The following is a 12,544-nucleotide window of genomic DNA, read 5'->3' as shown; positions in this document are numbered from 1 at the left end:
CTTGGAGCTGTGACCCCGAGATCAAGAGTCACATGCTCCACCGATTGAACCAGCCAGGTGCCCCCTCATAATGACATTTTAAAACTTACCTAATTGGTCATTATCTGAGGACGACAGGGAGCTAATCTGTTACCTTGAAAACCAGGTAAATAAAAGGCAATGAGCACGTCTGCTATGTTTCCTCTATGAACTGTGACCCTGGGTAACCAACTACTAGGTGGACGTAGCGTCTCTGTGTAAAATGATCCAGGCTGATATATGAAAACTAAAGGAAATATGAATTAATGGATCTAGGTTTAGATTTCAGACACTGAGCAACAACAGTTGCTCATACTGGAAAAAGAACAAAAGGCAGACATTATATGCCTCGTGACGAAAGGGCATAGCAGCATTGCTTATAGTCTCGGCTAAAGGTTTGGACTTGAGCTTGATGCAGCCTCTGGATGAGAACACAGACAGTTGCATGCTGAATTGCATTAGGAGTGTGCAGGCTTCAGATTCCAGACTGTGGGAAGCCCCACGGGCAGACGAACGGGTAGGTTGTAAAGAAAAAGAGGAGATGAAGGAGAAATTGTGTAAGTTGAAGAATATTGAAAGAATTTCGAGAAATGGGCAAGACTAAACTACAGTGTCACGTGGGTGACAAAACCATAAAGGAAAAAAAGGAACCCAGTGAAAGGTATTTCACTGATGGATGTATCTGAGAGGCTAAGCAGAGTGATTACCCATGGGCTTCAGAGCGATGGAGGTGATCGGTGACCTTGGCCAGGGCCATCTCAGAGTGGAGGAGATGAGCCCAGAGGGGTGTGTTGAGGTGAGAATGGAAAGTGAGATGGAGACTATGAAGACCACAGTTTCAAGGGCGCATCGTGTGATATAGAAGAGGGGCTGAGGGATGGGTCAGCAAAGCCCTTGAACAACCTTAGTGCCAGGCAGCAAGGGCATCCTACCCAACTCCATGACATGGGCATTCTGCCCAGAAGATGAGCTACATGGCATATTCTTCTGCCAGAGTCCATCACCTTCCACCCCACACCCTGCCCCAGCCAGTGACCTGGAGCAAGCTGGTGGGGGGCCAGCTGGTGTTTTCCATGCTGGGCAAGCGGGGCCTGAAGGGCAGGAGGAACCACGCTTGTTGGCAACAACAGACAACTGTCGGGAGGATGCTACTTGGCTCAACGAGCCATCGGCCCGGATTTCTGATCTCTGGTACCACCTGCTTTGGCAAAGCTGAGAGAGCCGGTTCTCCCCGCGTCTTGTTCATGCCTTCCTTCCGAAGCTCAGCAGTGGCCCTTTCTCATCTCGATGAGACAGGAGGGCCTGGCGCCTGATGACAAGGCAGGCGTGGAGCGGGGGTCTGCTGTTGGAGACGCAGCCAGTGGGGAGCCGGCTCTGACTTGTCCAAATAGAGAAGCACAGTAGCCCTTTGTTCGTTGAAAGATCAGAGCCAAAAAGTTGGGGCGGAGAAACTTTAACAGCACGTCTGGATGCCTTCTTCAGAGCAGCCTGGCAGTTTAAAAGGAGCATGGTAGTCCTTGATCCACACCTGTCCCCCAGACCTCCACTGCCCAGTTTGATAACCCCGCCCACCCTGCAGCCACGCACCCTCGATGGTCAGGGGCACTCGAGCAGGATGACATAGTGATACAGAGCCAGACTTGGGGTTCCTCATCCGTATGGAGATAGTGTGGAATACCCACCTCAGAGAATTCCTGTAGGAGTGAAATGGGTTGCTGTCTCAAAAGTACTTAGGATGCAGCTTGCCACACAGGGGGGCCAGCTTAGCTGATCTGGCCCCGTAAGCTTTCCATGGGTGGTCTGGACATTTCTGCGGTGCCTCCCCGGCAAGCCTTGCTGCACCTCCCAGAGCTCTCACGGGGCTGCAAATCTGCACATTCGGCCTGCTCCCTGCCCCGGGGAGTCGTAAGGTGCAAGGGCGCCAGAGGAAGGTTTCTGTAAACGAGAAAACTGAGGCCCATAGGAGAGAAATCCTCCTTTTTCTCTTTTGCTTCTAGAGTTTTCTCTCCCATTCTGATTTTCTGGGAGACAAAATGTTTCGCTCTCCCCTCTAAATACATCGGAGCCAGAATCGTACACTGCTTTGTGGATAGATAGCCTTTCGATCCTCAGGTGGCAATGCTCAGCATTAGTTCTACATGATACAGTTGTTGTCTCGTACTTGTGGTGAATTTACACGGAACTGGCCCAGTCCCTGCCTGTCTAATATCTAAAGGGCAGGCCTAGGCTAAAGGTGACTCTCGTGGCTGTAAACAGAATCGCGCTAACAGGACCACACGCCCACCAAACCCATTGCCTGTGTCAGACGACTGTGCTCCAGCCAGCAGACCTCACACGTGCTCCAAGCTTGTCCACCAGAAAAGCCCATCTGGTGGCCAGAGTCTGTATTTGGTAAATGCAGATGGCTGGTTTGCATGACATTGAACAGCTTGGGATCTGGACTCCATGGGCAGTTGGCTGAGCCTGTGCAGATCCAACCAGATGTCTGGCATCGCATAGGTCTAGCTTGCTCTCTCTCGCACCACCCCCCCCTCCCCTTCTGAGCCCACTCTCAGCCTCCGGGAATTTTAATAAAATGCCTGAGCCTGGCGGGACTCTAGAATCTACAATCTGTTATACCTGCGCATAGCAGTGGGTTGTAGTTAGGCCACTGGGACAGTCACATGCTGCCCAGGCAGCTGCTTTTGATCTGAAGATCAAGGGGACTGAGGACAATCACAGCTGGTGTCTCACAGAGGCAGTGGCTCTCAGCCCCAGACTCCCCACCTTCACATGAAGGGCAGAGACTCCAGCTAGAGTAAGGGTAAGGGCTGGGGCATCCGCTCAGGAACCTGCCGACCCCACATCATCCACGGCTGCCCCATGGCCCTGTCTCAGCCGGGCCTCTGAGCATCACGACCTGCCGTGCACCCCACCCATAGAGAGTGAGGCCCAGCAGGCGGAGGGCGGGGGAACTGCCAGGGAAGCAATCCACCATTGTCTGGTGACCTGGGTAGCTATCTCGGGTATCTGCCTGAGATCCTGGCTTTCCCGGGTTCCCTGCCACTGTGTTCCCACGGAGCGGGAGGGACTTTTCTCCTCTTTGTGAGCCGGTCCCCTTCCTTGTGAGTGCCTTCGTTAATGCATCTATAAAGTGCGGTGGCCTCCCTCAGCCTTCTCCTGGCCATGTGCTTTGCAAAACGCTCTGATTATGGGCCATCTCCTGTGTCTCTCCCACCTCTCCTGTGCACCTTCACCTTACCAGGGAGACAGCGTCTCCCTTTGGTTTTATATGAACCCAAGGGCTGAGACTGCTTTGAGGGACCCGACCCTCCCCACCCTCCCCATATCTCTGACCCTTCCAGGTCAGACATAAAATGCCTCTGTTCTCCTGGGTATCCGACACATGCACATGCCCACGTATGCAAATACTCACACATATATATGCATCACAATCATTGTCTTTCCCTTCCTTCTTTCCTTCCTCCCTCCCTCCCTCCCTCCCTCCCTCCCTCCCTTCCTTCCTGCAGCCAGAACCTGTTGAGTGCCACTGAGCCTTGTGGTAGATGCTGGGGCTTGAGAGAGGAGGAGTAAGATGAGTCCCTGCCTGCCCTGGGGGAGTGGTCAGGCTGAGAGAACAGGCCTGGAAACACCCAATGGCCCCAAGCAGGTGCAGCAGTAGAGATGTAGAGGAATGTACCTGATCTGGGAATCTGGAGATGGGGATCTCATTCAGGAACTGAGGAAAGGTTGGGTATCATCAGAGTTAGCATAAGGACGGTCCTAGCCCTGCCAATTACTGTGGAGTTGTTGCATAGATGATGTGTCTAAGGAGGCAACACAGGGTTTAACACGGACGAGGTCTCACAAATGTTTTTTTGATTTATATTTTTTGACTTCCTAGCTTTATGCCCTTGAACAAGTTAGCTAATCTCCTTGAGCCTCAATTGTCCCATTTATAAAATGGGACCAATCTTATCTGCCTTTAAAGATTATGGTCAGGACAAAATGATTTACTGCAAATGAAAGAGCTTCAAGGTGTGAACTGGCCCCTTCACTGTAACAAACAGCATGGCACTGTGTGGAGGGAAGTCAGGATCTGGGTTTGCTGCAGGGAATGACAGGTTTGGTCCTTTTAGGTGCTCTGCGGAAGGACTCTCGCGACAGCGACTTCAGGAGTGCGATTCTCCCAGCCCCTGGTCTCTCCCATGCAATGGCTGTAAAGCACTTTGCGGTGACAGAGCCTTTCATGAATACTTCCTAATAAATACTTCCTAATAACAACAACCTATTTCCAGAGGGAGTGGGGCTGGAGGGAGCATTAAAGAAACTGTTGGGGGTCTGTTAAAGCCAGGCTCCATCAGACTCCGCGTGGACTCGGGAATGTTCAAGAAGCTGTGTGGGGCTTCAGCCGCCTCCTTTCCCCCCACCAGGCCTGGACATGGGACCGAACCCAGGATACCACTGTCCTCAGCTTATGTCACTCAGTGTGACTTTTGGTTGTTTATGCATTTTGCTTTGGGGTTTTAATTAGTACCAAATGGGCGGGGAAAAAGTGCTGAAAGCCTTGTTCTCTGGCCGGTGTGGGGAGTAGGGCTGCAAATGGTGACAATAATAATGTCAGCCACCATTTACTCGGCGCTGGGTCTCTGGCAAAACAGGTGGCGGCCTCATACCAGCTACGGACTGACCACCCAGGGGATGGAGTGTTGTTTCTCCAGCGTGGAGGAAGCAGGAAGAGAGATAGGCGGAGGGAGTGGGGCGGTACGGGGTGGAGGGAATGGTGTTTGTAAAAATAAAGACTCATGAGGAGATGTATGTGGAAGGTAGTGCTGGAAAAAGCAACCGTTCTAAGTGGAATATTAATGGAATCCATTTTCTTGCCGTCTCCTGCAGGAACGCTTTGGAAGTGCAAGGGAAAAAATCACTTTGCAGTAATAACTGTTATTTATATAAGAGAACAGCATTGGATAGATCAAAATGTGAGGTTTCAAGGTAATAACTGGACCCTCACAATCATCATTATCCATTTAAAAGGCAATTTCTGGGCTAGAACATTGATAGAAATAAATGGCCCAATCCTACCATGGTGGTAAATAAATTTGTGTTTCACTTTTATGATTTGATTTTATTCTGAATTGGATGGGCCTTGGGGGCTGAGGGAGTTGGGTAGGGGTGTAACTAGCAATGACCTTGGCCTGAAGCATCTATACTGATGCCCAAATATGACTGTTGGGGAGAAGCCTCGAGATTCTATCTTAGTCCCAGCTGGAGGGCAAACAGTGGAAACAGGAGCAATTCCTGCCAGAGTCTGCTGGACTCTTCTAGAAAGTTTACTCCCAGCCCCCGTGGTTTCCCTTCCCCCACCTGCCAGCTTAACCACCATGGAGGAACATTCCTACAGATTGTTTCCTATTCATACTAAATCTATATACTTTTCTTCTTTCCAAAACAAATGGGGAATCGTCCTCTACGTATTGTATTGCAATTGGCCTTTCCCACTATATTGTGAACAGCTTTCTATTCAGTTTATATAAATGTACCTACTTCACTTTAAAAGTTACATGCTCTTCCTTTATATGAATATTCTGTTGTTTGAGTAACATTCCCCTTTTGATGGACATGTGGGTTGTTTCCATCCTTGTACTCGAGTCTTTGTACACTTACGGGAGCTTTTCTGGAAAGTAATTCTTTGAAGTGAAAGATTGGGGACAGGGTATGAACATTTTAAATTAGAATCAACTAGAGCATTACTGACCTTGAAAAACGGGACCAGACAACCTCTGTCCCATACGTCAAAGGGATTCTTGTGATGTCAGACAGGTGGGCAAAATTGTGAAAGATCTTTCTGGAAATTGGTGCTTTTGCTTATTTAGGGGTCAGGACAAAGGTTGAGAGGGAGACGAAGCTGGGTTTGGAGTACAGGATGTCGAGCCTCATCCCCACTGATGATGTCAGTGATGTGACCTGGGAGGGATTCGAGGGTAATGGGAGCCCCTTGTGCTACTTCATCTGGTGACAGTAATACCTGCCACTGAACGCTAAGCCTGAATGAAGCCCTCAGGGCTCGCCATCCAGCATCAGGACTCACCATGCAGCACCAGCGCTGGGATTCGAATGGTGCTATTAACTCACGATTTTGAGTGTGGTTTTTAACCCCTCCCTGGGTCAGATGGACACCATCGTACACACAGCTCACAGAGCTACTATATGGATTGAATATTATTTTTTCTTGTAATATTGCTTTGTAAAGTAGAAAGCGCTCCTTAAATGTCAGTGTCTTTATTGATAACGCATCTGGGGTTGATTTAAAGTGGACCAGTGTTCTCCCTCCTCCTCCAGCCTCCACCACAGTGCCAAGTGTCCTAGGACCTAAAGAGCAAGGATGTCTTTTTGTTCCTCTTTGCTCGCTGACCTTGGGAAAGTTATCAAACTTCTCCCATCCAAGTACTAACCAAGTACTTGGTAACTAACTAAGCCCGACCCTGCTTAGCTTCCGAGATCAGACGAGATCGGGCGCGTTCCAAACTTCTCTAAGCCAGAATGTCATGTCCCCTTCTGAAAACTTGAAGGAAGCACAGTCGTTTAAGGAGCTCAAACTTGTGATCCATAGCGTCTTTTGCCAGAGTACATCCATCTAGTTTGGTACGTGTAAGCAGAGGTGCTCTGCTGACTAGAGTGTGGGTTAGATAGGTAAGGAGGTAGGACGGGTAGGGAGGGAGGACAGGCAGATAAGTAGATAAGACAGAACAGTCAGGTAGGACGAGTAGGGAGGTAGATACATAAGTCATGGGAGCAAGATGAGCCGTGCTAACAGCTGCTTCCTCCAAACCCCTCTTCTGTCCTGCCTAGAGGGGAGGGATCTGTGCCCTCAGAGACCAAGGACTCAGAACGTGGAGTGCTGGCAGAGAAGACACCCTAGGAGCCAAGGAACTGTCCAAGGTAGCAGACTGGCAGTAGCTTGCTTGCACACATCCCAAAAGGTGGAATGAAGTTGCCATTTGTAATCAGCCGTGCTGTGGGGGAAATCAAGAAATATGCAGGAGTTGCAGGCATCAGATGGAAAGGTCTCTTCCGTCATCATCAGGAAACCCAGATTCCTCAGAAGAGAGGCGGTAGAGCTCAGGCTTTCTCACCTTTTCTTAGCATATCACTCAGTAGAATTTCAAACACAGACAACTCTTGAATTTATGAAGACAGGATGTATGAAGGCAGGTGTTGGAAGAAGGGGACAGTTCAACCACGTGGTTGAGGCTCTGGAGTTGGAATTCCTGCTGTACCACTGGTAGGCTGTGCGACCTTATGTAAATCACTTAACCTCTCTGAGCCAGGGTTCCCGCATTTCTAAAACAAGGGATAATAATACCTTCCTAGCAGGCTTGCTGGGAGAATTACATGAAGTAAAATGCCTGGAACCTAGCAAGCTCTCAGTACCGGTGGCTCTGTGAGGTAGAGCACCCCTGAAGTAACAGTTATGTGTGTGCTGTTGCCCAACTCCCAACAACCAATTAAGGGCCACAAACTCAAGCCTTCCCCAATAGCAGCAGGCACTGCCTTGATGTGCTAACAACCCCTAATGAGTACCATGATCATCAGTTACACAAACAAGCAATTAGTGGGCGAGCGGAAGGCGCTTCTTCAGCGTATCCTTTTCATCTGCTGGTCGTTAGCTCACATTAGCCGGAAGCTGTTTAACTAACTGCATGTCCTAACAGGCGCCCGGCGACTCAGTTCTGAGCAAGACCTGGGCATCCCCGGCCTGTCTCAACACGCCGCAGTCCTGTCCCCTCTGAGGGTTTGTGGCAAACCGAGTCTATGTTAGGGGTGGTGAAGGTGTCTGGAAGGAGGCCAGGGAGTGATGGAAAAAATCCAAAACCCCCATAAACGGATTACCCTAGATGTAAAGTCAGGAGTGTTAAGGTGGTTTGAGGCTCATGAGAAAGTCAGACAAATAGCTAAGGCTTTAGAAATTGCTTTAGAAATATTCAGAAGAGTCCGGAGGTGTGTGTGAGCGGGGAGAGGAGGCATACAGGCTTCCAGGACTCCTGGTTCCATATGCCATTTGCCATACTTGAGCTTAATGACTTCTTGCGAGCACAGCCCAGTATTACTGTTAATATGTTTTGTATTGTGGTTAATATTGTGCACACTATTGTCAGATAATTTAATCGGAATTTTAACATGGTTTCTAGAAATGGGCACAGGGCCTGGCACAAAATCTTCGTGCACAGACACATGCACAGACACACACACACACACACCCACACCCACACACCAATTCTGAAGGCTCACCCTCTTCAAGTATGCTTTTCAAATAAGACCCAAGGTGAGGGCCATGTGGGTTTGAATCCTTAACATGATGTGTGAACTTGACTGTTTGCAGCCCAAGCCCATGATCCAGTAACTCAATGGTTTAATTAAGCTTATCACTGCTACCCCGAGCCAGGCGCCTCTGTGGATTAATGTAGCTAATTCAGTATCCTCTCTAAGAAGCACGGTCCGGAATGCGATTCTGTTCTGAGAACCAGCCTTCAGCCTCTCCATTCACCACCGAACCCTGGTTGGGGGGTTTGCGGTCGTTTCCGAAGGTGGTCTCGGGAAGCCTGCGGACAGGTGAACCCCCCCCCCCCCCCGCCGCCCCCTCTGTGGCCCTCCTCAAGCACTTGGCTGCTGAGTCCACCAGACACACTCCTAGCCTCCTCCTCCTTCCTTCCATCTCCGTCCGCCCCTGCTGAGCGCTTTTAATTTGCTTGAAATAATTGATTCTGTCTTCTTCTTGTACCTCATTTTCTGCTCGCTTTTTTTTTTCTTTGATCACTTTTAAACCTCTCCTTGATATAAGCAGGCCCCCATGTCTGCAGGGAGAAGAGAGAGTTGGGTATGTGTCCTGGGCTGCTGTGTGGCAAACAGATGCTGTAATGTTCCTGGCTGTGACCCCGGTTTCTTGAAAGCACCCAGCACATGAGAGAGTAATGACTAGCTGGAGAGAATGATGAATGAACGAATGAATGAATGGAACGTGCCTTGTCTTTTTCTGGCTCTAGTCTTTGTACCTGGCTCTCATCTGATGCTGAATGCCCCCCTCACTCCTACTCATCATTCACAATAGGACTCCAAACCTACTTCCTCTGCTGACCATTGGATGTCATCTCGTTCCAAACTCTCATTTCGAGAAAGAGTAAAGTGACCCCCACCCCCACCCCCACCCTAGAGTCACCTTTCCAGGATTATCTCACAGCACACCTAGGGCAAGACTTCATTCAGATCCTGAGATTCCTCTGGAGCTCCCGGCCTCTCTCTCCTGGCAACTCGCCACTTGTTTTCTGTCTTTACTGGTTATTTTCCCCCTACAATTATTTAAGGAGTGGCTGGGGGATTGGCATCAGGTTATTGTTCTTTGAGACCCTTCACAAGATAGATGGCAGTGTTCGCTACCCAGTATTGAGCCCTCCATTAATATTTGTCCGTGCTTATGAGGGTGATATTAATATCTTGCCTCTGAGAATTTCGGTGTCTCATAGATGTGCTGTAGCATTTTGCATGTGGAAGATAAGGTTTCTATTGAAACCACTGGACAGTGAATCACCCAGGGTCCTTTGGGAGCAAGAGAGGCTGGGCAAGCTTCAGCCTTCCATCTGCCTAGGATTATTATAGAAATCTGCTTCTCTTCCCCGGCACCTCTTACAAACCATCCCTGTCTTTCTCGGGACAATGGGAATGCCTTTTAGCCAAATTCCAGGCAATCCATGTCATTGGTATGTGTGTCAGGAGTGGGGCTGGGGAATTGAGCCCAGAAGAGCTTGAGAACCTCTTAATCCAATCAGCGTCCTATGGATGGTCTGCTGACCATCCATTGCCTGGATTGAAAACTTCGTGGGTATCTGTTTCTAACTCACTGGCTTGGGCTCAGGGGCTGTTCTTGAGTGTTTTAAGCCACCCTCTCCTCTTTCGTCTTATTGCCCCCCGAGCCTTCAGCCTAGGGTGGGTGTATTTAAGCAGGAGTGAGAGCTGCATGGGTTTGGGGGTTTTGTAGACAGAGTCACAACTGTACTCGGCCCCCCCTTGTACTGGTTTGTGCTCCCGTGAGTTCTGCGAACACTTCCTCCCTCTTCTCCCTGCCCATCACAGTCTTCTGCTGATCTGGTGTGGCTGGGGAGGACACAGAGCCCTCCCAAACTCCAGAGTAGCTGTCCTGTGGACCCGGACAGCCGTGGTGCCAGCTAGAAGAGAGCCCCCCCCCCCGCTCCCGTGGCCCCGGGTGCTGTGGGCATGACTTGGGGGAGGGGCTGCAACACGACCAGCGGGCTTCTCTTTGCCCAACTCTCATATGGTGTTGAGGAGCTCCAGAGAAGCGAACAGCCCTGCCATTGTCCCCGTGTACCCCCATTTGTGGAAATCATGCTGCCGTGTGGATCAGATCAACCTGCTGTGAGCTTTCCAGGCAGCAAAACAGAGCAGAGGAACTCCCCAAAAAGAGTCAGACCCCAAAGGTCTGGGTTTGCTCAGCTGAGACTCGGAGGCTTAGCCAAGTGCAGTTACCACAGCCCCACAAAGGAAAGGCAGCCAAGAGACGGGAAATACCCACCGCCACTCTACAGAAGGGCGGTCCCACTGAGGCAGCCGCGACATGACTCCCCGGGGGAGGGCTAATGGGCTCTGGCGGGGTGGCGAAAAGTTTCGGAATTACTTGAAAATTTGCTTTTATTATTTTGTTTTGCTGACGGATGAGAAAGAGAAATATTTGTTAATGGGCTTTCTTGGCAGTGCAGGGGGAGCCGAGGGGAGGCCAAAGTCTGGCGTAGAGCATCCCGAGGTGTTCGCTCTGCGCGGAGCCTCAGAGGTCCTGGTGTGACCTCCGCGTCTTAGAGGTGGAGAAAGTGAGGCAGAGAGAGGCAGTGACTTGCTGGAGTTGACATAGCTACTTTGTAGCAGAGTTGAGACCAGGACCTGAGGCTGTCCCCCCCCCCCCCCCCCCACCCCCAGCTGATACCACTCTGTGGAAAGACGAGGGATAAGCTACTGAGCACAAAGATGGAGCCTCTTTGTCTCTCCCATGACGACGGTCATTAAAAACATGTTATTGAGGGGCACCTGGGTGGCTCAGTCCGTTGAATGTCTGACTTTCGATTTTGGCTCAGGCCATGATCTCACGGTTTGTGAGTTCAAGCCCCGCATTGGGGTGCGCCCTGACGGTGCAGAGCCTGCTTGGGATTCTCTCTCTCCCTCTCTCTCTGTTCCTCCCTCTCTCATTCTCATACACAGGCTCCTCAAAGTGAGCTCTCCCATGTGCCATTTTTTTAAAAATGGTATAAGAGTCTACTGATGAGCTATTCTGTACTGAGTACTTTAGATAAATTATTCCACGTGATCTTCACCAAGTCAGGAGGTAGGCATTATTATCCTCATCACCCACCGATGAGGGGATGGAAGTTCAGAGAAATGAAGTCATTTGCTCAGAGTCCCGTGGCTGGCTTGTGGTTGTGTTAGGATTTGAACCCGGCTCTGCAAGGCTCAAAGAAACACATGGGCAGTCAAGCCGGGTTGCAACCACGAAAGTTAAGCAAGGAGAAGTCTCCTTGCAACAATGTTTGCATCAGATGTGACTGGTGCAGAGGAGGGGGGGCCGGGGAAGACTCCAGCAGGAGAATCTCAGGGGGAGAGGAAGCTATGCTTTCACCTTGACAAGACCCCCTCTGGGCTTGCTCACGACCCAGGCCCCCTCCCCATGCACAGTGAACCGGCTCTCCCAAGCACAGAACCCATGCCTGGCAGGAGGGAGCAGAGCCCTGCCCGTGGCTGCCAGCAGGAAGCACGTGGCAAGGAGGCTGCTGAGTGGAGGGCAGAGGACCAGGCAGGGGGTGCTGCAGTGCTATTACAATTAAAAAAGGAAAAAAAAAAAAAAAAAAGGGAGGGGGGGGAGAAAAAAAGAAAAAAACCCTCGGTGGTTCTTTGGCTCGGAATCCCAATTTGCATCTCATCTGGGAGTCATTTGCATAGGAAGCCCTATCGGTAGCTTTATGAAATAAAATAAATAAAATGAATGGGCTGGCGAAGCTGGCAGGCAGACTCCCAAAGCCTGTGCTCTGAGAGGGGAGTTATTGCTTTGTTGGGCTCTCCTTAGAGTTCCCAGGAGCCCTTGCTGCAAGGCTCTTTGTGGGGGCGGGGGAGGGGCGGGATGCAGCTTTGAGGGAGCAGGCAGGTCAGGGTCATGGTAGGGCAGCCACCTGGACCCGGTAAGAGCAGCCCCGCTGTTCCAGCAGAACACAGGTCTGCAGGTTGCTCCCGGGCCCTGCCCCTCCCTTCCCAGCTCCGCGGGCCTTCCGGGCTGGGCTCTGTGCTTTGAGAATATCGCTTCTCCAAGACAAGGGAGCACAATAGTCCTCGGCAAGCTTGTCGAAACGAAGGTCCCCTGGTCCCAGCCCAAGGACTGACGTGGTGTGTCAGGAGTGGGGCCCAGGGATCTATCTGTACCTCCAGCACATAGCTGGGGGCAGGGAGCTCACCGTTTGAGGACCCCTGCTCCCAGGCACTGGGGTGGGCTCTGATA

The sequence above is a fragment of the Panthera uncia genome, chromosome D1 (assembly GCF_023721935.1).
Source record: "Panthera uncia isolate 11264 chromosome D1, Puncia_PCG_1.0, whole genome shotgun sequence".
Lineage (NCBI taxonomy): Eukaryota > Metazoa > Chordata > Mammalia > Carnivora > Felidae > Panthera > Panthera uncia.
Note: the sequence above shows the minus strand (reverse complement) of the source record.